Below are 21,735 nucleotides of genomic sequence, written 5' to 3'. Positions count from 1 at the left end.
TACCATTAAAACGTAGAAATGATCATAATAAAACTGCTCATGGAACTAAGACCAGCTGAGACATGGCTAAATGTAATTGCTTGTGGCAGATGTTTATGGGAAAACTGGAAGTTTTTAAATTGCCTAATTACTGGATAAGCGGAACTGCTCAGAAATGAAAAGGATACAACTTCAGCATGTCACCACTTTAAATGACTGCTGCATGGTTCTGTCCATCACAGGAAGTCTGTGCCAAGCTGATTCACTGGCTTAGATGAAAAAAGGTTGGTGTAACAAATCACCAGCTGGAATGTTTTGAATTTCCAGTGCCTGTGCCGTGTTTGGCATGCACCCAGACCAGCCACTCCAGGTGCTCGCACTTTGAAGATGATCAGCTCCAGATCCTCACTTTCATCTTGGTCACATATCCAACTGAAAGGACCTTGACGTAATCAGGAGTCTGTTTCGCATTTAAAAGAAAACTGCTTAAAAGCGGTTTAAATAATTTGCGTGCACCTAAGAATCTCAAAGCCTTGACCATATCAATTGATTCTTGAAGTGACCTCGTGAGGTGGGTATTAGCCTAATTTGGATAGGAGTTCGATGAGGCATGGAGGGTGAATGTTTTGTGTCAGTTCTGTATCATCGGGTGAAGGACACCAGCACTTACCAGCCTCCATGAATGATCTCAGTGGGCTGAGTAATGTCCACCTGCTTTGTCCCTGAACTGTACAGGTTAGAAATATCATATTGGTGTTCTCAACATATTGCCCCTCATTGTCTGCTAAATGCAACCCAGACGCAGCTTGGTGAGGAAACCCGACAGGCTGCGCTGCCTCTGTGCTCAGTGGGGTGAAACTTCTTGGCTCCTGCATGCAGCAGTGGACCCAGTTTTTGACATAGTCCCGGGGTTCCTCCAACACATGCCTATCTTCTGGCAAGAAGGACACCTGGGAACATATTTACATTAACGTCCAGGGTCTCAGCCCCTCTCACAGCTCCTTCATAATGTTTTTGTTGTTGTTGTGTGCTGGGCTGAGCTTCCAGCTGGTGACTTTTCCCTCTGCATCCCCAATCCTGGAAGTTCCTCATCAAAATTCTCCCTGCAAAAGCTGGGTTATAACTTTGAAAGTTCATAATACTGAGGTGGAGGGTCCCTGGAGGCTGTCTCTGTACCTGGCATCCCCAGCTGTGCGCAGCATTGCGTGTACCCTTAGTGACTCACTCGGGTCTGCCTTCGCTACCTGCGCTGGCTCACCACGGCATCAGGCAAAGACCAGTGCTGACGCAAGGAATGGGGCAGGAGACCCTGACCAAGGAGAAGGGAGAAGTCATGGTGGCCTCAGCCTGATCTTGTTGAAGGTGTCATGAAATTCTTCCCTAAGACTGATCCTCCTTAAAGAGTAATCCAGCATGGGACTTCCACTGGGAACACCAACACAACAAATTTGGTTTGATTTTCTACTATGTCCTGTCTCTCTCAAGTGCTCCTTTTACATAGAGATCATCCATGGACCCCCCCAAACTCTCTGGCAGCCTCCTGCTTTTGCTGTGCTTGAAAAAAGTCTTATCGTTCAAGTGTTATGCCTTTAGCAAGTTGCTTTGCATTTTCTTGTACTTTATGGTAGTTTCAGATCCACTTCGTGAAATTTTGTTTTCTTTTCCATTTTCCTTAACTCCCTGTTTTTTGAAGAATTTATCTTTATATCTCAGCAGTGTTACATGGTTTAATCATGCTGGCTTACTTTTTCTTTTCCTTTGAGTATTTTTTTTTATGTTAGGCCTGCTGTAGAGTGTCTTTAAACCATCTTATATAATCTACAAGTGCTTTACTGTTTCTAGCTGCTGATTTCAATGAATTTCCATACTTTCATGTTGTTCCCCTTTTTAAAGGAAAATGTTTAATTTGGTTCATTCAATCTATATAGATCTGCTGAGAACTTGAGTCATGTGCTTATCTTTCCCTCCCTGGCATGGACTGTTCTGACATTTATACTGTTTAAACTTCATGTAATAGTATTTTACTAATTAGTTCTTTCTACAAAGTTTCCCAGAAGCATGTGTTGCCAATATCCTTATTTAAAGCCAGGCATTCTAGTTCGTCAATCTTTCTTTTCAGATCACTGCCATTTGTACAGAAATGGTTTTAAATGTGGTTGTGGGCTTGCTACCTATTTTTGGGGGGGGGAGGGTGTGTGTGTGTGCACCTTCACTGGGGATTTATTAATGAACACTGGGCTTCAGTTTTCCACTTACCTCCATTGCCTTCAGTCGCATCCTTTTTCTTAACAGAGAGATATGAGAGCCTCAACCAAACTCCATGTTCTTCCATCCCTCTCCCTTACTCCTGGTCTTTAATTTGAAACTCTCCTGCAACTCTAACCACTAACTCCCAGATCCTTTCTGTCTTGTTTACAAAGATCTTATCTTTTCTACAAAGGCTCCACTTTTCTAAATAGCTTTCCCCTTTTCTAATTAATCCAGTTACAGAGATGTCTGTAACTATAGCCTTGCAGGCTTCGTACGTTTATTTTGCATATGTGGAACTATTTAATATCACTTATTGTTCATCTCCAGGGTTTGAAGCTCTCTCCCTTGCCTGCCCGCTTGTGTTCTTCCCTTTGCCACAGTTAACAGCACAATCAGTCATGCTGGAAGGATACACCCAATCAGTATTAGGAAACGCTCCCTGCTGCCTCATAAATCCCTGGTGCCACCAGTAACAACGGAGGAGGACAAGGAGGAGGAGAAGGCATTCCAAGCATATGGACTCTCAGGCAAGTGAAATGAAACTGGGTAGGTCACACAGTGCTTAACACATTCACTCATGGTGAAATCTTGCCCATTCAACATTGGCTGGGAATATTGCCATTTGCCATTCCGGTGGGGATTTTGTTCTGCTTGGAGATTTCAGCCTCACACTGCGTTGTGACAGTACCTCTGAAGCAACCGAGCAGCCCCCTCCCTCTGTCCCAGCTGCGCTTTTCTTCCCATCCTTCCTTGGTGTGGGCACAGATACTCATCTGACCCATGAACAGCAAAGAACAAGGTACCACATCAGCCTCACTCTGTTGCCAAACTGTACCTCTCCCACGATGAGTGTGAGACAGGGTCTTCAGCATGCCCAGGCTTTGTATTTCCAGTGTTTTCCTATACTTTAAATAGTTTCCTACCGTAATACTTATGGGTATAAACTGGAGAGGGGCAGATTTAAGCTTGATATAAGGAAGAATTTCTTCACCATGAGAGTGGTGAGACGCTGGCACAGGTTGCCCAGGGACGTTGTGGCTGTCCCATCCCTGGAGGTGTTCAAGGCCAGGTTGGATGGGGACTTGAGCAGCTGATCTAGTGGGATGTCCCTGCCCGTGACAGGGGGATTGGAACTAGAAGATCTTTAAGGTCTCTTCCAACCCCAACGATTCTATGATTCTATGATTCCATGACTGGTCAAAACTGGAGTTCATTGTCTCAATGAACAAGATGAGCACAGGCTGAGGGACAGGGATGTGATATAGGCACAAGGAGAGCAAGTGTGTTGTCTCTCCTGTTGCCCTCTCTAGGTGCTCCCCAAAGCTCTGATCCGTGACCACAACTGCGTGCATCCGGAGCAGCACAGCTCTTTCCCAGGAGATAAATGAGGGGTTTGTTTTTTTTGCCTATACAACAGCTCTCCTGAGCTTTCCCATGCTGGGAGGGAGGGTAGGAGGGAGGAGATCTGGCTTCTTCCCTGTCCAAGCACCAGCCCGTGGGCCTGCCGTGGTACTGCTGGGAACATCCAAGGGCATTATGCAATTTGCAGAGGCGGTTTTTCACGCAGCCTGGAAAAGCAGTGTCTGATAATGGCTCTCCCTTTGTTTGTAGCACACAATCAAGCTCACGATCTTCTTTCCAGCGCAGGCAGCCCACGGTGTTATGTCCTGTACCGCTGTGATGACGAGAGCGGGGCTGCGCACAGGACAGGGAGCCCTGCAGCGCTTTCATCAGTGAATCACCTACCCTGAATGCTGGTTAGGCACAAGTCATTAATGGTCTAAAAGGTCTGCTAGCTCGGCTCCAGTAGAAGCGCGGATTGTGTCTTTTTCAGGAGGCATGGGAAGATCTCCTCTTAAGTCTGTTTTTAAACTTCTTGACTTTAGCTTCTGAGTAATGCTGCTGATTTCATTTTCCAAAGGTCACAGGGGAATTCTTGCTGCCATGTCCAAAGGGCATGACAAATGTTCCTCTAACAAAGTAACAAATTGTTCAACTTGCAATGCACTTAGCAATTACCTTGCCATAAAGGTATTTACAATAGATACAGTAAGATAAACCAGTTCATGTCCTATTGTTTTTCAAAGGAAAAAAAAAAAAACAAACCAGAAAGGCTGTAGCCACTTTGTGGTGAGTTTGAGGGATAAATGTAATTTGTTGTCTTCCCTGAATGCTTTCATGGATCTTAAAAGATATTTTAATAGGCTTAAAATTCTATTTATATACTATTCTACTTATAGACTGTCCCTTTTAGAGATCATGAAACCTATTCACTTCTATATTGTGTGTACCTATTTTAAATCGCATCTGAATTTAAAGTCATCCATAATGTAGTAATTCAGCACCTTTTCTGAATGCTCTTTCCCATGTAGTCTTTATTTACAGGTTTCTGTGCTATTTTATTTTCCCCGGGATCATTCTGCCTCTTGCATGATTCTCTTTCACATTTTGGACCTAAATTAGCTTGTGACACAGTAGGCAAAAGAATCAACTGTGCAAGAAATTAGAAGCAAAGACTCTGCAGCATGTTACTGAATGCAAATCTGTTACCAATATAAATCTATTTCCATTTGGCAGGAGGAAAAAGAACCCTGTATGAGCAGCAGAGCGCTTGCTGGCCTGTGGGTTAGAAACAGAGTGTTACTACAAATCCAGTCCAGCAACGGTGCTCCTGCCTTCCTGACCTCTTCCATTTGACAGTCTTTTCTTAGCATTTTTGTCTGAGAGGCTGATGTGGGAGTGAACGATGGAAACCCACCTGCCCCTCTAGCCCTCAAGCTGGTCCCAGCTCATCCTAGTGCATATGAGCTGGCCGGGTGAGGAGGAGAGATTTCATCACTCTGGCATCTGGCTAAGTAGAGGTCAATACAGTCAGTCCAGTGTTTTTCACCAGCATGAGATAAAAATGAGGAGAATGAAGACACAGCCATATTTGATGTAAAGGCTGCCTGTGGTTATGCAGTGGATGGGTGACGGTGACTACTGCTGCTGCAGAAGAGGAGGCAGTGTGAGAGATCTGCGGAGTGACTATCCTAGGAAAGCACTGATTTTCTTGGGGCTGAGGGCTCAGATGTAGCCCCAGGCCAGAGAGAACATATCTACACAGGATTTCCAGCTTCTGTTTGAAAGCCTGGTTGACCTTTAGTGCTCCTGTAACACCTCCCCACTCTGACCTTTCTTTGGTTCACACACCACTAGTAAGAGGGAAGTTGTAGGTAAAGCATCAAGAAATGGGTGCAGAGGAGAAAAGGTCTGTGGCTCCACCACCAAGCTCTTGTGCAATCTTGTACAAATAATTTCTCACATCTGCTCATCAGTTTCTGATCTGTGATATAAAAATCGCAGTGCTTCATCTCACCCATGCTGTTGTTTTACATTATAAAATCTTCCAAGGAAAAAATGCCTATTCCCAGGTTAATATACAGAGTCTAGTGCCACAGGGCTCTTTTTCTCCTACCTGTTTCCTCATGTTGTGTCTGTACTTTGCAATAATTGTCATGTAGGGTAAACCCTGACATCTTTGTGTTACGTGCATTTGTATCCAACCTCAAAATGTTATTTCATTCCCTGAGGTGTGTGCTGTTATCAGGCGAATGAAGTGTCCCAGTCCTCTGGTAATTATTCATTAGGTAAGATTTAATGTGTGTGTGTGCGCAGGGCTGGCAGCTAAGAGTGGATCCTGCAGGAGAGGTCTGTGAGCCAAGCTTATGTCAGCTTTAGGGTAGGGATCGGTGAGTAACTGGAGTAAAAATAACAAAATGATAAGATCAGTAGCAGTTTGCCCTAAACTTAACCCAAGCTCACAGTTCAGATCAGAAGGCTGAGAAATTGGATGGATTTCCACACAGGTCTAGAACAAATCACAAATATGGACTGAGGTGAAGCAATGCTTGGAACCCAAATCCGGCTTCACCTGTGACTGTTCCCTCTGCCCATGCTTCCCGGAGGTCTGGAAAGGGTTTTTAGTTTTTTGTGTTCCTTACACACTTGTTCTCTATTTGGTACCTACTGTTAGGAAAACTGACTCTGCAATATTTCCTGTCTAAGGGTGGCAGCCTTGGTCACACCGGTTTTGACTGGAGACGATCTGGAAATCCAGGTGAATATAGGCACCAACGAAGGAACCGCACATGAACACATGGTGGACAGTATACCAAAGAAATCAAGGGAGTCGAAAGATGTTATTTGGCTGACAATTAAGAGTGGGGGACTGATGATCTGAGACAAAATCCTGTTCTTCTGGGAGTCCACGCCTAAGACAGGACCGGTTGATGTCCATTTGTACTTAAGAACTCCAACACTGGTGGGATAGGCTGAACTTTGAGGCTATTTAAAATGAGTCCAATGCAGTAAAGGTGCAGAGAAGAGCTGGTTGGGAGTTGTGAGGAATAAACCTTTTCTTGCAGGCTCCAACAGTGGGGACGTTACAGATCTCAGGGCTCTGGAAATTCTGCCTGTTTGGCTTTTCCTGGTTTCTACCATCTTCTGTTCTCTCTGTCTCTGTTATTCACCCATGTAATTACGTAAGATATCACCAGTTAAAACTACATCTGCTTTCTTAATAAACGGCTTATTATGTAGGGAGGGAAACAGAAAGGGCAAAAGCACTTATGTGCCAATAGCACTGCTGAGATAGTCACGTGCATTACAGGAGAAGGAAAGGTTGTAGCTTATTTGTCCTAATTTATAGGCAGATGCCTGAAAAAGTCAAGGTGTAATGAAGGTCATTGTGGCTGATGATGGGGTGAAGGCAGCACAAGGTTCCTGTCTTGACATAAAAGCAATTAATTCTCCAACAAAGTCCCTCTTTCATGCAGCAAAACAGAGCAAGGCAGTTCTGTCTATTTAAAAGTACTCCCACAGCTTTGATCTTATCTTCTTTTCTGGAAATGTAAGCTTGGAAAGAGGGTCTGGCCTCATCTGGGATGATATATTGGGCCATGTGGTGCTGGCCTTGCAAGGTAGCGTAGGCAGGCCTGCTGTTCTCCATACTGCGTCACTCTGGAGAAGTCTCCTAATGTTCTGGCTACTGCAGTACTACTAACCCAACGCTGCAATGCCTGGGTACTTTGCCTGCTCGGAAGTGCCTTGCGATCATGCCTTCTTGTGACATTTTTTTGGCCACACGCAGGCTATTGAATTATGATTGAAAATGGAAAAGTGAACTAGAGAGAAGGAGGTCTTCTATGAAGAACCTTGAAATGTGGAACTATGTAACCATACTGGCTTGAAAGCAACCCTTTAGCCCTGAATACTCCTCAGTGTCAGATGTATCCCATTCTGATCAGTATGTTGCGGCAATCAACAGCAGACAGTTTTTCTTTTATTGATATTTAAAATGAACACTTGTTTTGAACTCAGGACAGAGCTGTGTCGGTGCTGGGTATCAGGCCTGGTTTCAGTAGAGCTTATGGCAGACATGTACTGACCTAACCATACAGTGATGGTTTTCCTGCTGTTGCCTGTGCTGGCAGGAGACCAAAATGTTGCTGCGGCTCCTCCGGACATAAGAATCCATGAAGTTTTGCAGCTGTAGTTTCATTTCATTTCACTGTCTGACTAACCTTCTTGTTTGGTTTTCTTTTATTTCCTCTCTATGCATTTCCTGAGCAGAAAGTCTAAGATCCCAAGTTGCATTTTGAGAAAGTTTTAAAATTAACTTCTCCGTTTATGTGAGATGACCCTGGGTTTTGGTTAATAAAATGTGCTGGGGGTGGGGGAAGAGGGAAAGAGAAGACTTCTCAGTAGGAGGCGAGTGCTGATGGTTTTAATGATGTCACAGTGTAATATGCTGTTCTGCTGACTTCTGCCTTCTTTAATTGCCTTCCGAATCCCGAGAAGCTGAACCATGCCTCACCAGCTCATTATGTCCCCCGGGTTTGCTCTCCCCAACAAATAGGTGCTTTCCCTGCAGTCTCTGGAGGCTCTTTGTTGCTGCTCTGATACATCAGATGTGTTTGTTTTGCACATTGATGTTTGTGTTTTCCGCACCGCTTGTGTTTTCCAATTCCTTGGAGCAGCGAGGATGCTGCTGAATTGTCAGAATCGCTGTAGGATGCTGACTTCGAGGTTACTGTCAATGGCCTCATTATGTTAACAAGGGATATTTTAAGAAATACAAAAGATGTGGCATTTGCTTTCTTGGGAGAGGGAGGAGAGAAAGAGAATGTGTGCAGGTGAATGGACTCATACTGCAGGTCCCCCCCTACTGTTCAGTTAGAAACGACTGACTGGCCCTGTCCGCATCATTTCCTAGCCAGAGCAGCGATGGCTTCTGATCCATATTTCTGGGCTGCTCACAGTGTGCTTGGCTCACCCAGACACGCAAGGCAATGCGACCTTTCCCTCTGAAGAGCTCCTCGTCTCTGTCCTGGGGCATCTGCGTACCTGAAACATGCACAGCCTTAATAGACGAAACAATGGGACACAGCATTGCAGCATCTTCACACAGATGTAAGTCAGGGCTGCAGTGGTTTTGTTCTCTCCTTCGAGCCAGCACTAACATTGGTGTGTCTGGAGAACGAGCCACTTGCGGTAACTGAGCTGGGAGAGAAGTGATGTTATGAGAAAAAAAGTAATTAATTCCCTACACGCTTGCCTTCTGGAGGAACGTGGCTAGGTATGGCCAAGGCTAAGGAGAAGATGGCACCCTCATCTCCTCTGCTGAAATGGGCTCTCTCCCTCCAGATAGTCTTGAGGGAGAACATCAAAGAGGAGGATATCACCTGCAAATCTTCTATCTTAGATGAAATGGAGACCTGCGCACAGCCCACACCTAGGAATCAAAGAGAGCAAGTTCATTCCCTTCCTCTCTGTTGTCAGAGTAGTTGGCATATCCCTTATCAAAGGAAATGTGTTCGTTTCCTTAAGCTTGTCTGCTCAGTGGTGTGGTGTAAACACAGATCAATAAAGGTCACACAAATCCTATCCTGTTACCAGTATTCAGCAGCAAATGCATCACCCGTAAGCTTAGCATATTATCATTTTATGTATTCACAACTAAAGGCTTAGATAAGATCCATTACTTTCAAGGTGACTCTTTACCATTGTCTCTTTATAATGGAGTTTGAAACCAGTCCAAAGTGGCTTTGTCACTGGGAGAAATCACAGATAGTTTATCAGTTGGATAGAAAAGGTTTATTTAACAGGCCTTGTGCTTCTTCTTTTATATTTCCCTCAAGACAAAGATAAATCCCTGGCACATCCAACACTGTTAGTGGATTTGATAGAGAACTGTCTACAACTGGGGTTTTAGACATCCTGTTCTTGCAGGGATAGGATAAGGGGTAATGGTTTTCAGCTGAAAGAAGTGAGATTTTGATTAGATATTGGGAAGAAATTTTTTGCTGTGAGGGTGGTGAGGCCCTGGCACAGGTGTGGCTGCCCCATCCCTGGAGGTGTTCAAGGCCAGGTTGGATGGGGCTTGGAGCAACCTGATCCAGTGGGAGGTGTCCCTGCCCACGGCAGGGGAGTTGGAACTGGATGGGCTTTAAGGTCCCTTCCAAGACAAACTGTTCTATTCTATGATTACAACAGCAAAGAGCCGTACACGCTGGATGGAGTGACCAGATTTCCGTACCTATATCTGTACGAAATGCTGGTAAAAGGGGTAAGAAGCTCTAACTTCTACCACAAGACATCAGTTGCATGTTTATTTATTTGTTACTCTGCCTTATGCGCAGCTGAAAGAGGCCATCTGGGTCTGACAAAAGTACTGGCCTCGCAGCTGATGGAGGGACTGCAAAGCAAAACCCAGCAGGTCACAAGAACAGAATACAAAGAGTTAGGTGGGATTTCCCTGGAAGGTTGGCCAAGAATTTTATGATTGTGCCTGGCTTTACAATATGTGGACTGGGAAGCATTATCTTTAGAGGTACATGCTAATTTATGCCAGAAGAGACAGTCATTTCTGGTTTTCTTTCACAAAGCTCCTTGCGAGGAAGTCGATTACTACTACCCATAACACTGCTCTCTGTGCTTGGATGTTAAAGCACAAGCAGTAAAAAGCCCTTAACTACACCCTCCAAAACCAAGAAAAAACCAAGATTTCAGGCTGGGTTGGTTTTGATGGGTGGTTTTTGAATGTTGATAGCCACTTTTGATTTTCAAGGCTTCCTACTGCCCACATTTTTCAGTCTTACAGACTAGAGACCTGAGCTTTTACTTTTTGTATTCAGTGTTGAGGGTCTTAGATATTGCTCCGACTCCCAAGAAGATGGGCTTCCTGGAAAACACCTTGTACCACAAGATCTGCCGTAGAAGCCTTGTTCAAACTACTGAATTGTAATGCACAAAAACACAGGAGTTAGGTGGGAAATGTGCAACTCCCCCGCAATCCTTTCCCATTTTCTAACGAGCTCTCATTTGCTCCCTAGTTACGAGATCACGAAGCAGTTGTCTTCTCATTTCTGAAATATCAGCAAACCCTCCTCCGCAAAACCGAAAATGTTTTGAATAATAAAATGAGATTTTTCAAGCTTGGCTGGGAGAGAAGCATGACTCGTTCCTGCTACAATGAGAAGGGACTGGATCTCAACATCCTCTGGGCAGGCCTGCCTGGGACATCATAGGTGGGACTGTCTGTCTGATGCCACGAAGTGACAGCAGCAGAGGCCCTCTGTTGTGAACGCTGGCCATGCGCAGATAAAGAAGGGTCCATTTCAAAACCAAAGAGCTCCTGAGTTGGTTGCCTGTGGGTGCCTGACTGCTGCTTGTTCAGATGTAAGTCAGTCACCTTAATTAACAGCTTTACCCAAGAGGCAGCTGTAGGACTGATCTATAACAGGACTTCATAACGCATTGGCAGTATTGTTTTACTGCAGATTTTATTACACAGAGCAATCACATCACATTGGCTTCCCATCGAATGAGGTGTTTATCTCTTGAGTGAGGATTAGCACAGTGCAGTACCATGAAGTCTAGTATAGCTGAGTAAGTGGTTTACTGTAATCCTACTGAGAAGGATTGCTGTCCTGAAGACATTCCTGGGAAGGTTCTATACTTGTACCAGGCTTTTAGATGACTTTCAGCCATTTTTTTGTGTCTCTGTGTGTGTATGTGTGTGCTTTTTGGGGCTTGTGCAGCTATGATGCAGTCATCAAAAGATCCAAGTACAACTCTGACGAGTGGGCACCCGAGTACAGCCTTCAGAAAGGCTCCTGCCTGGACAGTTGGTTTTGCTGTCGATGTCCGGCACATGTAGATGTTGATCCTCAACATCTTGTTTTGCGTTAAGGAACCTTCATGTTTGGCAGCGCTCCAGGTGTGCTCTGCAGTAGCAGAGTAAGAGTGCTGCCACTGCACTGTCCAGGCACTTGGAAATCTATTAACTAGCGTTTAGAACAAAGAGTAAACAGGAGCTTGTCAAAGTCATAGCAATTTGCTTTGTATATCATAGAATACTTTGATTGGAAAGGGGAACCTCCCTTCTTATTTTACTAGACGCTTTGTGAACTTTTCTGGTCTGGGTTATGTAGGAAATATGGTCCCTGTTCACACATCTCTGGTGCACAGGAGACTTTTGAATTAAAGTTACTAATAGGAAAAGAAAGCAAGCAGTACCATTTTGTCTGATGACATGTCAAATTAAGAAGGTCATAAACAATGACAAAAATGTAAGGTCCTGCACAGTGAGGAAATAGAAATGATGGTAGCTGTGACAGGAGCCTTGTTGGCGAGGGGGATTTTAAGCAGTCCGTATATAAAGTGTATCCTTGGGGCCCTGGCAAGGATGCAAACTTCTCTCCCACACAACCTCAATCACTCTTGAAAAGCCAAGTTCTGGAATTTTAAAAGGCAAAAATATTACAGTAACAGCAACAACAAACATCTGAAAATCAGATGCTAAGTGACTACTAATGATCTTGTCAATGTTCTGTGTAATTGGGAGGAAGAGGAAGGAGAAAGAAGCATTAACATTCTTCAGGTTTATTTTTTAATTATTCAGTGAGTATCGATGAGTTTAAAGCAAACTAACACCAGCATTTTGCAGAGAGGGTTCAGCTTTATAGTGGAGAAGGCATTGTGGTGTATGGGGGAAGAGGGCAAATGGATTCCTGCAGTACAAAAGAAGCCAACTAAAGAATCAAGTACCAAGACCCCATGGAAAGATGGGGATTTTGCCTGGACAGGGTTTTTAGTTTTTTTTTTTTTTCTGAAGGAAAATTCCTGGAGGCAACTTACAGTGTGTATAGGGGCGCATCCCAGCATGGTATCCATGGGGTGGTCACCCACCTAGACTGTCCCACTAGCAGTGCTCCAGTATAGATGTGTGCCATGTGCTCTGCTGGGGCAAGCAGACGTGAACATCTTGCAGAGGCTGCATACATTTAGCTCTCCAGATCAGAAATAACCCAGAGACACCATCAGACAGTTGGGACACGTAATTGCCCTGGCAACCCAGTTGCTCCTCGTGATATCTGTGGGCAACAGAGCTGCACAAGGCAGGTGGAGCAGTTGGTGCTTCACCAGTACAAAATGGCCAGGGCACAAATCCCAGCTGCGTATGTGCTTTCACTACTGGACCAAGCTGTGAAAAGCACTGGACCTGGTCAGTTATTTAACTGTCAGTCATGAACTTTATCTTTAACCTTTCTGAAAAGCTCTGTATTTTACTGTTGTGTTGGGAACTGTGAAAAATGCAGTTCCCATTTTCTCACACCATTGCACATCTCTCTGTGGATCATTTTGTCAAATTATTTAACTTTCCTCCCAAGTGTTAAGATTTTCACGCCTTTTCCTATTGACTCTTCTCTTTGTCAGCCTTAGAAGTGAAAATGGGGTAAATATTTCAGTGAAAATTTGAAGGCTGGCAAAGGTCCCTAGAGTCGAATGGCGAGATAATCACTGATGTACTGGGAGAGCCATATGCAGCACCTAAATACACACATTTAAGCAACAGTTCAAGTAGTTTTTTAGAAATCAGGTTGCTTTGCTGTGTTGTCTGTGTTCTTCTAGGTCTGGTTAAGAACAAAACACATCTCATTTGCTGCAGCAAACAGAAACTCATTTGGGATCATTATGCCTGGTGGTGTATCCAGGCTGCTGTTTGCCACCACTTTCTTTGGAGATGAAGCTGGTTTGAGAGGGTCCTTGCCCTGTCCTGCCCGTGTCCTGCTACACGCTGTCCCCTCACACAGGCATCTGTGTGTGGTCCGTGCTGTCACCCCAAATGCTGAAATCACTGTAGGGGAATTTTAGGAGCTTACAAGTTGGAGTTTAATCTGGGTTCACAGAGCAATCTAGTGCAATCAAAACAGATCATCTTCTGCTGGACTAATGATCTGAAGCAGGCTTTATGAGCCCCAAAGCCAACCCAAAGGAGGCAATGGGAGCTTCTCCCAGGGGCAGGGATGGTTACAGGGACAAGCGAGGATGGGAAGAGGAAGAGCGTTTCCCCCTTTTGGTCAAAGCACCTTCACCATGACATGTCATTTCACTCTGTTGTGCCATTGGGGTTGAAAATAGCCCTGCTATATAAAAACAGGCTGTGGTTTGGGTTTGGCTGCATTTTTGTGTATGCGAACATGGATCAGCTCCAGAGCACAGCCCCACAACCTCTTGCAGTGGCTCCAGCAGGCGAAGTGATTTGGGGATGGGGGAAACAAAGGCGGAGGCAGGGCGCTGGTGAGGGGGCTGCTGAACAACCAAGAGAAGGAGGGGGATTCCTCAAACCCCTGCCAGTCGTGACATCAGCTGCGTCATGCCGACCACTTTCCTGCACCAGGAGGGTGCAGCCTGCCTTGCTCTGCTCTCAGCAGGGCTGTATGTGGTTTCTCACCAAAGCTGCAGGGTCTGACGCAATCCGTGCTCTCTCCTGGACCAGTCATGTTGCTCCAGCTCCACGGCAGGATGCTGCGTTCAGGAGCCCTCTATGCACGCTTGTCTGAAGGATCTCCCCTGCCGTTGCCGTGACAAAGACGACGTAGGCGCTGATGTGAGCCGAGCTGAAAAACCCAGCGTGCGACTTCCTCCGGAAAGTGGAGGCAATCACCTCCTCCTTCTCCACCTCCGGTGACCTGCACCAGGCCTCCTCCCTGCTCACACGAAGGGGCACCGAGCCTTGGGACCCGTGATATGGTCTCCTTCAGCGGGTTCAGCTGAGACTTTCTGGAGGTTGTGCTTTAGTCATTCTCAAGCTGTAAGGCTCGAAAGGAAACATTGAGTGATGCGTTAAAGCTTACACTTTACAGGAGGTCAGAGTAGGTGATCTGGTAGTCTACTGGCCTCCAACTCTAACGTGGGAGCAAGTTCAGTTTTCATTTCACTGCTAGTTCCCGTAATGAACCGTCCCCAAAATGGTTCTATCTCAGCTGTCATTGCACTCCAGACCTTCATGCAACTGACCTTTGAAGACCCCTACTTGTACTGTGGCTTATTTTGCTATTAAAAGTAATTTTAACTTCTAATTTGTGACTCTTTTTATTGCTGCCAGTCCCTGGTCCTCTATTCATCACTGCAATACCATTGTGAACTTGTTTAGCTTTGCCGTGTGCCAGGGAGGTAGTGGAGTCGTTTTCACCTCCTTTGATATCTTGGGAAATGGAGGGACAGACAGACCTGGGTTGAGATGCCTGCTTGACCACAGACATGCGTTGTCACCTTGCTCACATGTGTGTTTGGTTTTTAATCTGGTTTTATGTATCTGCATATAGTTTAAGGTACCAGACTGTCATTGAGTTAATCTAAGGACCTGGGATCCCGGACAGGTTTTAGTGGTATATGGACACTTTGGGCAAAGCATCATATATATTTTTGTGTTCTTATTAGGGGGAAAATTTGGAGCCAGAAACCAAACTTCCTCAGGAAATTGGTGGTCCAAGCAGGAGAGAGAGCCCAGGTTGCCTCTGAACATTTAACCTTTCTTCCCCTACCCCAAAACCTGTCTGAGAGTACCTGCTTGGAAGGCTGCCTGCTTAGATACAGTGCAGACATTCATTCTTCTCTCCTTACAAATGTAAACTTCTAGGAGGTCCATATATGTTTGGCAGAAAAGTCACGTCATTTAATACTTTATGTACGTAGACAAAACGTTTGGGACCAGAACTGAATCTGTGGGTATGGGAGGAGAAATCCCATCTGTGCAGTGGAACAGGAGCTTGATTTGGTTATGATTTCTCCCCACCAGCTGGTCTGGGCAATTACACAATATATCAAGCCAAGTAATCCCGCTTTGTATGATATGTAAATTCATTTACAATCATCTTTTAAGGCAAAGGAGAAAGACACTGTGTGTCCTGCTTTAGCCATACTTCTTTTAAAAGAGCAATCAGCAAGCTATTTATCAACCATTTAACATAACAGCCCCCAAGGAGGCTGTTCCTTTTTTCCTTCTCCCCAAACCCTGCATCCCACTCCTGGGAACGGCTGAGCTCTTGTGTTAGGATAAGACAAGAAGGTGAAAAAGAGTGGGGTTGACCAAGCTCCACTTCCCCAGGAACAGGCATCTTAAGATAGGAAGACAAAACCCCAGGGAAAGGAGAACACAAGAGGGGCAACAGGTGAAGGAAACATGAAACAAATCCCAGCAAATCCATTATGGACAAGTATTATCAATTCATCTGCTGCACATGACATCGTATCACTGTTCCAGCTGCTGAGGCTTTGAAGTGTCTTGTGAAACTTGTTCAAAACCCTGGAGGAGGATTTAGCTCCTAAAGCTCTCCAACCTGTTTCGGCAGGAGTATGTGGGCAGTTAACAATTATTGGCAGGTCAAGGCTGATGACCTAATGCCTGTGCTAGTGCGGAGGAGACAGGCTGAGATTGGCATTTAGGCTTCTGTTTAGGAAGCATTAGCAAGGGAGAGCCTGTTTGCCTTTCCCCTGTAAAATACAAAGGAAAGATGCAAACCAACACACACACGCACATATGCAGGTAACTGATTTGGCTCTTGGTGCCTTACCCTGAGCACCTACTCACACAGCTGTGACACCCAGAGGTGCTTTTGGGATTTCACAGGCTGCAAAGATACATCTTGTAGTGTGTGGCAACCTCTGAAGCCCCTGTGATAAGCAGAGCAAATGCAGAGCTAGAGGGTAGGTTGTGTTGGCAATAAGAGACTGATGGGCAAGGGAGGGGAGAGCAAGAGAGGGGAGGGAAGGGCTGGGCATCCGAAAGGATGCTCATGGGAAGATGACTGGATAGAGACAGCATGGGAATATTTCGGAAGACAGAGAGCAGGGTTGGTAAGAGATCGATAACATTGTATAAGGAAGCCAGAGTAATTTGTAAGCTTGGGGAAGGAAACACAAGGGGTGTAAGTCTTGAACCCAATGCTTTTTCCTTGTGGAAGAGAATTTCCCTTCCTTAGTGGTACAACACCCTCCTTCCCGCCCAGTCCCCAGACTTCAGGCAGTGCTCGTGCAACCAAGGGATCGTTGCAGGGAGACTCACAGCTGGTCTCGTCTGATACACGCAAAGCAAGAGTGAGGCACGTCCTAAAGGTAAGGAGTGGGCTGACTGCACTGGGGTTTGACGCGTCCTGTGAACACAAACACCTCATTTTGAAGTGAAATGGGAGCTCAGGGGTGGGTTGCTGCGAGAGAGAGGAGAGAGGAAGCACCGGTGTCCTGCTCTGTGAGGGAAGGGTCCAGGTAAGCCCACAAGCACCCATCAGGTATAGTTAGCAGAGTGATGTGATGCTTTTTATCACCTGCTGTGAAGTCAGAAAACCTCAGAGGATTGTCAGCTGCCAGGAAACGCACTCACAGTGACGCTGGAGCCAGCCAGGCAGTGAATAAAATATCCAACTAATCATCCTTCAATGACAGAACTCGGTATGCATATTGTTGGGGGAATTCCTGCTTTCATAGATCATCCCATTTGCTTATTCATGTTTGATTTCCCGGACTGAGGTGCAACTTAATTTCCTAGAATATGTGCCTGACTATATTCTGCAGGTTGCTATTCTTGATGCGCTTTGCTCTCCACTGTGATGGGATGCTTTAGAGTAGGGATACAGAGGAAACCAAATTCCATTCCGTCAACATCTACCTTTGTTTTAAATAACAACAAATTTAATTGCAACGTAATTAAAATTACAGAAAAATAATAAATAAGGGAGAGTTAAACTTTTTGTTTTAATAACTGGAAACATGAAGAGATAAATCACCCATGTTAAAAATGTATTAACACAGGACAAAAGTTTGAAAGTTAAGAGAAAATTAAACTAAATAAGAATATTGAAACTTAACACTTGAACCTCACTGATAGTGACACAATCTTTCTTTGTGGGAAAAAAATAATCCAGCACAATTCAAAGTAAGTATTCTTCCTGATTTGAGAAAGTCAGGAAGTAGTGAAAAGAGTGGAGAGACCTTAAATCACCCGTAGTTCTTCACTCCCATTTCACTGTTGGCCCCTGCATCCCTACCCTGGATTGAAGGAAAATGCCAAATATTTGTTGCAGAGATTCTCGCTGGAGGCAGATCAGGATTTATCCTTTCCAGCATTAAAAACTACACCTGAGGAGAGGGAACAATCTCTATTTTCAGCGATGATCCCTCTTTGCAAGGTGGAGAGAAGAGATAATGAGCAAAAGCGCTCAGCCAAGGCTCTGAAACAGGCTGGTGTGGGTGAGAGAAGGGCCCCTTTGTGTCTGAAATGGACTTAAGCTCCTCTGAAAATCTGTTTGCGTCCTTCAATGAAATAGTTGTTGAAAAGACATCCAAAGGTGCCCCATTTTAACACCTCTAACAGAAGTGACTTTTCACACATGCTTATTTTGCATGATGAACAAAGCCATGCGTGAACATCACTTGGGCTTCAAGGGTGGTCATTGTATTAGCATGTTTGTTGCCGGTCAGAGCAGAGCATGAGCAGTGAATTTCCTCAGGCTCTGGGTGAAGAATAGCAGTCAAAGGGTTTTTCGGTGTCCTCTTTGACATCAGCTGCCTTGTCAGAGCCTGTGTGTCTAATGGACACATGAAGTGGCTGGACAGGCTTGAAGCCCAAGGAGACACAACAGCCAAAGGGCAAGGAGTGGATTACAAACAAGCCTCCAAATGCCTCTGAAGAGGAAATGTGTCCTTTCTATCTCTCTCTCTCTCTCTTCATCCAATCAGGCTCCTTGCTTTAACAGCCCCATGCAGCAGCAGCTCAGCCAGAGCCACTCACTCTCACAGAGTCCATCCTTGGCGGCTCAGGACGCTGCCAGGTATCTGTAGACAAGACACTGAGAAACACTGGTCCTCTCTGCAAGCTGTGCTCCTGAGGCAAGAAGGGAATCATGTTTTGGGCAGAGAACAGAATCACAGAATCACAGAATCATAGAATCATAGAATCATAGAATCATAGAGTCATTAAGGTTGGAAAAGACCTCTAAGATCATCAAGTCCAATACCACCGTGCTTACTAAAACACGTCCCAAAATGCTACATCTACACATTTTTTCAACACCTCCAGGTATGGTGACTCCTCCACTTTGCTGGCCAAGTGAACCAAGAGAACCAAGCAGTAGAGTCTGTGCCATGAGATGGATGTCACCGCTTGCTGGAGACTTGCAATGTGATAGATATTCCCTGGGGCTGGAGAGCAGCATGAGAGATGGATCCATGACTGTTGCTCCATGTTATATCTTATGTGCCTGTTGCACCTTCACTTCTCTCATCCTTTTCCTCCTCATCTCTAAAGCTCAACCCTGTACCTGTAGGTGCCCCAGCTTTGTTTACTGTCAGAACTGTATGAGCATGGGGAACAAGTCAGATCCTTCATGCTGTTACAAGCAAAATCCCTGTTCTTTTGGGCCTAGATGGATCAGCTGGTGATGTGTCCCCCAGCCACGTAGAGCAGGAGAGAGAGCAGGTAAATTAGTCTCTGGTGAGCTGACACTGACTAAGCATACTCTGCCTCTTCATCGCAACACTGGAAAGAAAACATTTAATTGAACAAAATGTCCATAATCTAAATAAAAGCTACTCTGGGATAGTTTATTTGTGTTGTAGCTATGTGTTTATTTGATGGGTGACTTAATGCTACAGCATTTGCTCCACACAGGTATCGCTACAGCAACAATAGTAGCACGTACCACATTTTCTGCCTTTGGAAATGCAAAGCCTTGTCTCACAGAAGCTCAGAAATGCCCTGGTTGGTGGGAACCGCATCCTTTTTCATGATGGTTTAAAAATAACACTTGCACTCACAGCATGGGTTCAGCAGCAAGACAAGCTTCCCCCTGTTCCTGCAGTTTCCTGAGAGCACAGCTGGATGTTTTTACACCATGTTAGGGATGTCCCAGGGAAAGGAGCTGTGAAGGGGTAGCAGAGGTGGGGCTGATCGCAGGAGGTGAGGGCAGAAATTAGTAAGCAGCTATGAATTGTAGGAGGTGGCTCCAGTATCGATTTATTATTGCACATTTGATCACCTACTGCAGATTTCCGTGTCATCATTCTGGTGCTCAGTGATTGTATCTCTGCTCGCTACAAAAAAAGATGGCAAGAGGTTATGCTGACTTGAAACATGACTCAACGGTTTTAAAACCTGACCAAAGTCAGAAGAAATGAAAGGTGGTTACCTGCATCTGAATCCCATATTGCTGTGGTTACAGCAGCCAGGCCTCTTCCCTTGCGGGGGATGCTTGAGGTCATCTATAATTTCAGACATCGGTTACTTGATCTGAGCCTTTCAATCACAATGGTAGAAAACTGGTGAGTTGTTTTAGAGCCCGACCTTCATAAGCATCACTATAAGAGACCTCGTCTGCAGTCATCATGGACAAACACGCCCAGTGTTCAGTGGTAAAACAGAATTTTCTGTGCATAGTCTTAGCACGAGCTGGTTTGAGAAGCATTGCTCTATAGCGTATTTCCTCCTGCTTTGCGCATCCAGTGCAAGCCATTACTGGCCATGGTCCTCTCTTGACTTCCTGGGGGCGGTGTCCCTTCCACAGTTTACCAGAATTGAGAACACGAAAGGACAAAGTAGCATTTCTCCTGATCCATCTGCCCACTGCCTTTTACATTCAAGTTCAATTCTCTTGTAAGGGACTGGTCGGGGCCATCCTCGCTTGTGACACAGCTGAGGGAGCCCGGGGTAGGCACTGTCATCTTGGACTCAAGTCACTCTTCAAGCCATCTCTCGCCTTGCTGATGAGATACCCCACACAGCTCTTGGCTGCATGAAGGTTTTGGTGTGTTACTTTGTTGGCTTAAAGCAGAACTGACGAAGGGAAGGAAAGTGCTTGGAGCAGCTTCTGTGCAAAGAGACAAGTAGGCAAGGTCTGACAACCAGGATGGGGTGGCAGGACCTGTCCCATCTGAGGTGGCACAGGGTGTCAGAGGCAAATCCCAACCAGCAGAATGAAAAAATAACCAACTGCTTTAGGAATGTCTAGGCTGAGCTCTCACTCTGGAGGAAAAGCATTATTCTGCTCTCTCCTTTCCTATAGGCATCAGAGATGAGTCAAACTCACTGAAGATGAGATGTGCAACCATAAAAATGTAAGCAATATAGTTTTTATTACAATTGAATACTCTTCCCCAGGGAGAAATCTTAGTGCTTTAAAGAACTGAGAACTCTTCTTGATGATATTTTATTTTGATTTCTGCTCCAGGATCCCAAAGCTGCCACTCAGGGATGTTGCTTTACTCCATGAAAATTTTCTTTCTGGAGCAGCAACAGGACAATAACTAATTCTGTAGATAATCTAGAAATAAATTTCCTTTTATAAGAAGACAAATTGAAACCAGGAAAGACTATTGCTTGGGATAGAGCAATAAAGTCCAATTCTCCTGCGTCATCATGGTTTTGGATTCAGAGGGACGGTTTGATGCACACAAACAAAAATTTAAAGCCAGTACCTCGTCCCTTCTAACATGATCTTTTCGCCTGGACTGTTGGGCTAAATGATGCTTCTGAGCCCTCCTGCTCTCTGCTCCCCATGTCCTGAGTGCTCTGGGAGGGAAATGCAGGAGCAGCTCCAGCTCCAGCCACGAGCAGCCTAGCGAGACCTCAGAAACCTCCACCTGATTACTCACAGAGGAAATAAGAAGCCCCTCAGGCCTCTATGCATAAGGTGAACTGAAAGTTGTTTAATTCATGCCTGCTGCTGTGTATAATGCTGCTTTTAGATAGTTCTTATCTGCTGTGAAGATGGGAACAAGCATTCACTCTCGGCTTGTTGTACCAGCTCCTGTGTGGAGTCAGCCCTCCTCCAGCACTGGGACCACAGGTAGGGCATGACGAGGTGCCTGGCACGGCTTCCTGGCCAAGGATGTGGGATAGAGGAGGACTAGGTGAGGAAGGGGTGAAGAAGTGCAGGCTCAAAGTCCTGCCAACACAGCAAGAGTCAATCTGGGGTTTATGTTCCCAGAGAAGATTTTAGCCTGTGGTGCAATTTATTGCAGAAATGTGATGGTTTTATCTTTTTGACGAAAGAAACATATTTGCTCAGGTCCTTTCTGCCCTTGGCTCTCCCTCCTTCAGTGACAGTGGAAAAGATGAAGCAGGTGACTGCTGAAGAGGCCACCAAGTAATTTCAGTCTCTGGTGGGTTGGTGATCCCACATTGCA

Source organism: Cuculus canorus, chromosome 7, assembly GCF_017976375.1.
Source record: "Cuculus canorus isolate bCucCan1 chromosome 7, bCucCan1.pri, whole genome shotgun sequence".
In the NCBI taxonomy this organism is placed as follows: Eukaryota; Metazoa; Chordata; class Aves; order Cuculiformes; family Cuculidae; genus Cuculus; species Cuculus canorus.
Note: the sequence above shows the minus strand (reverse complement) of the source record.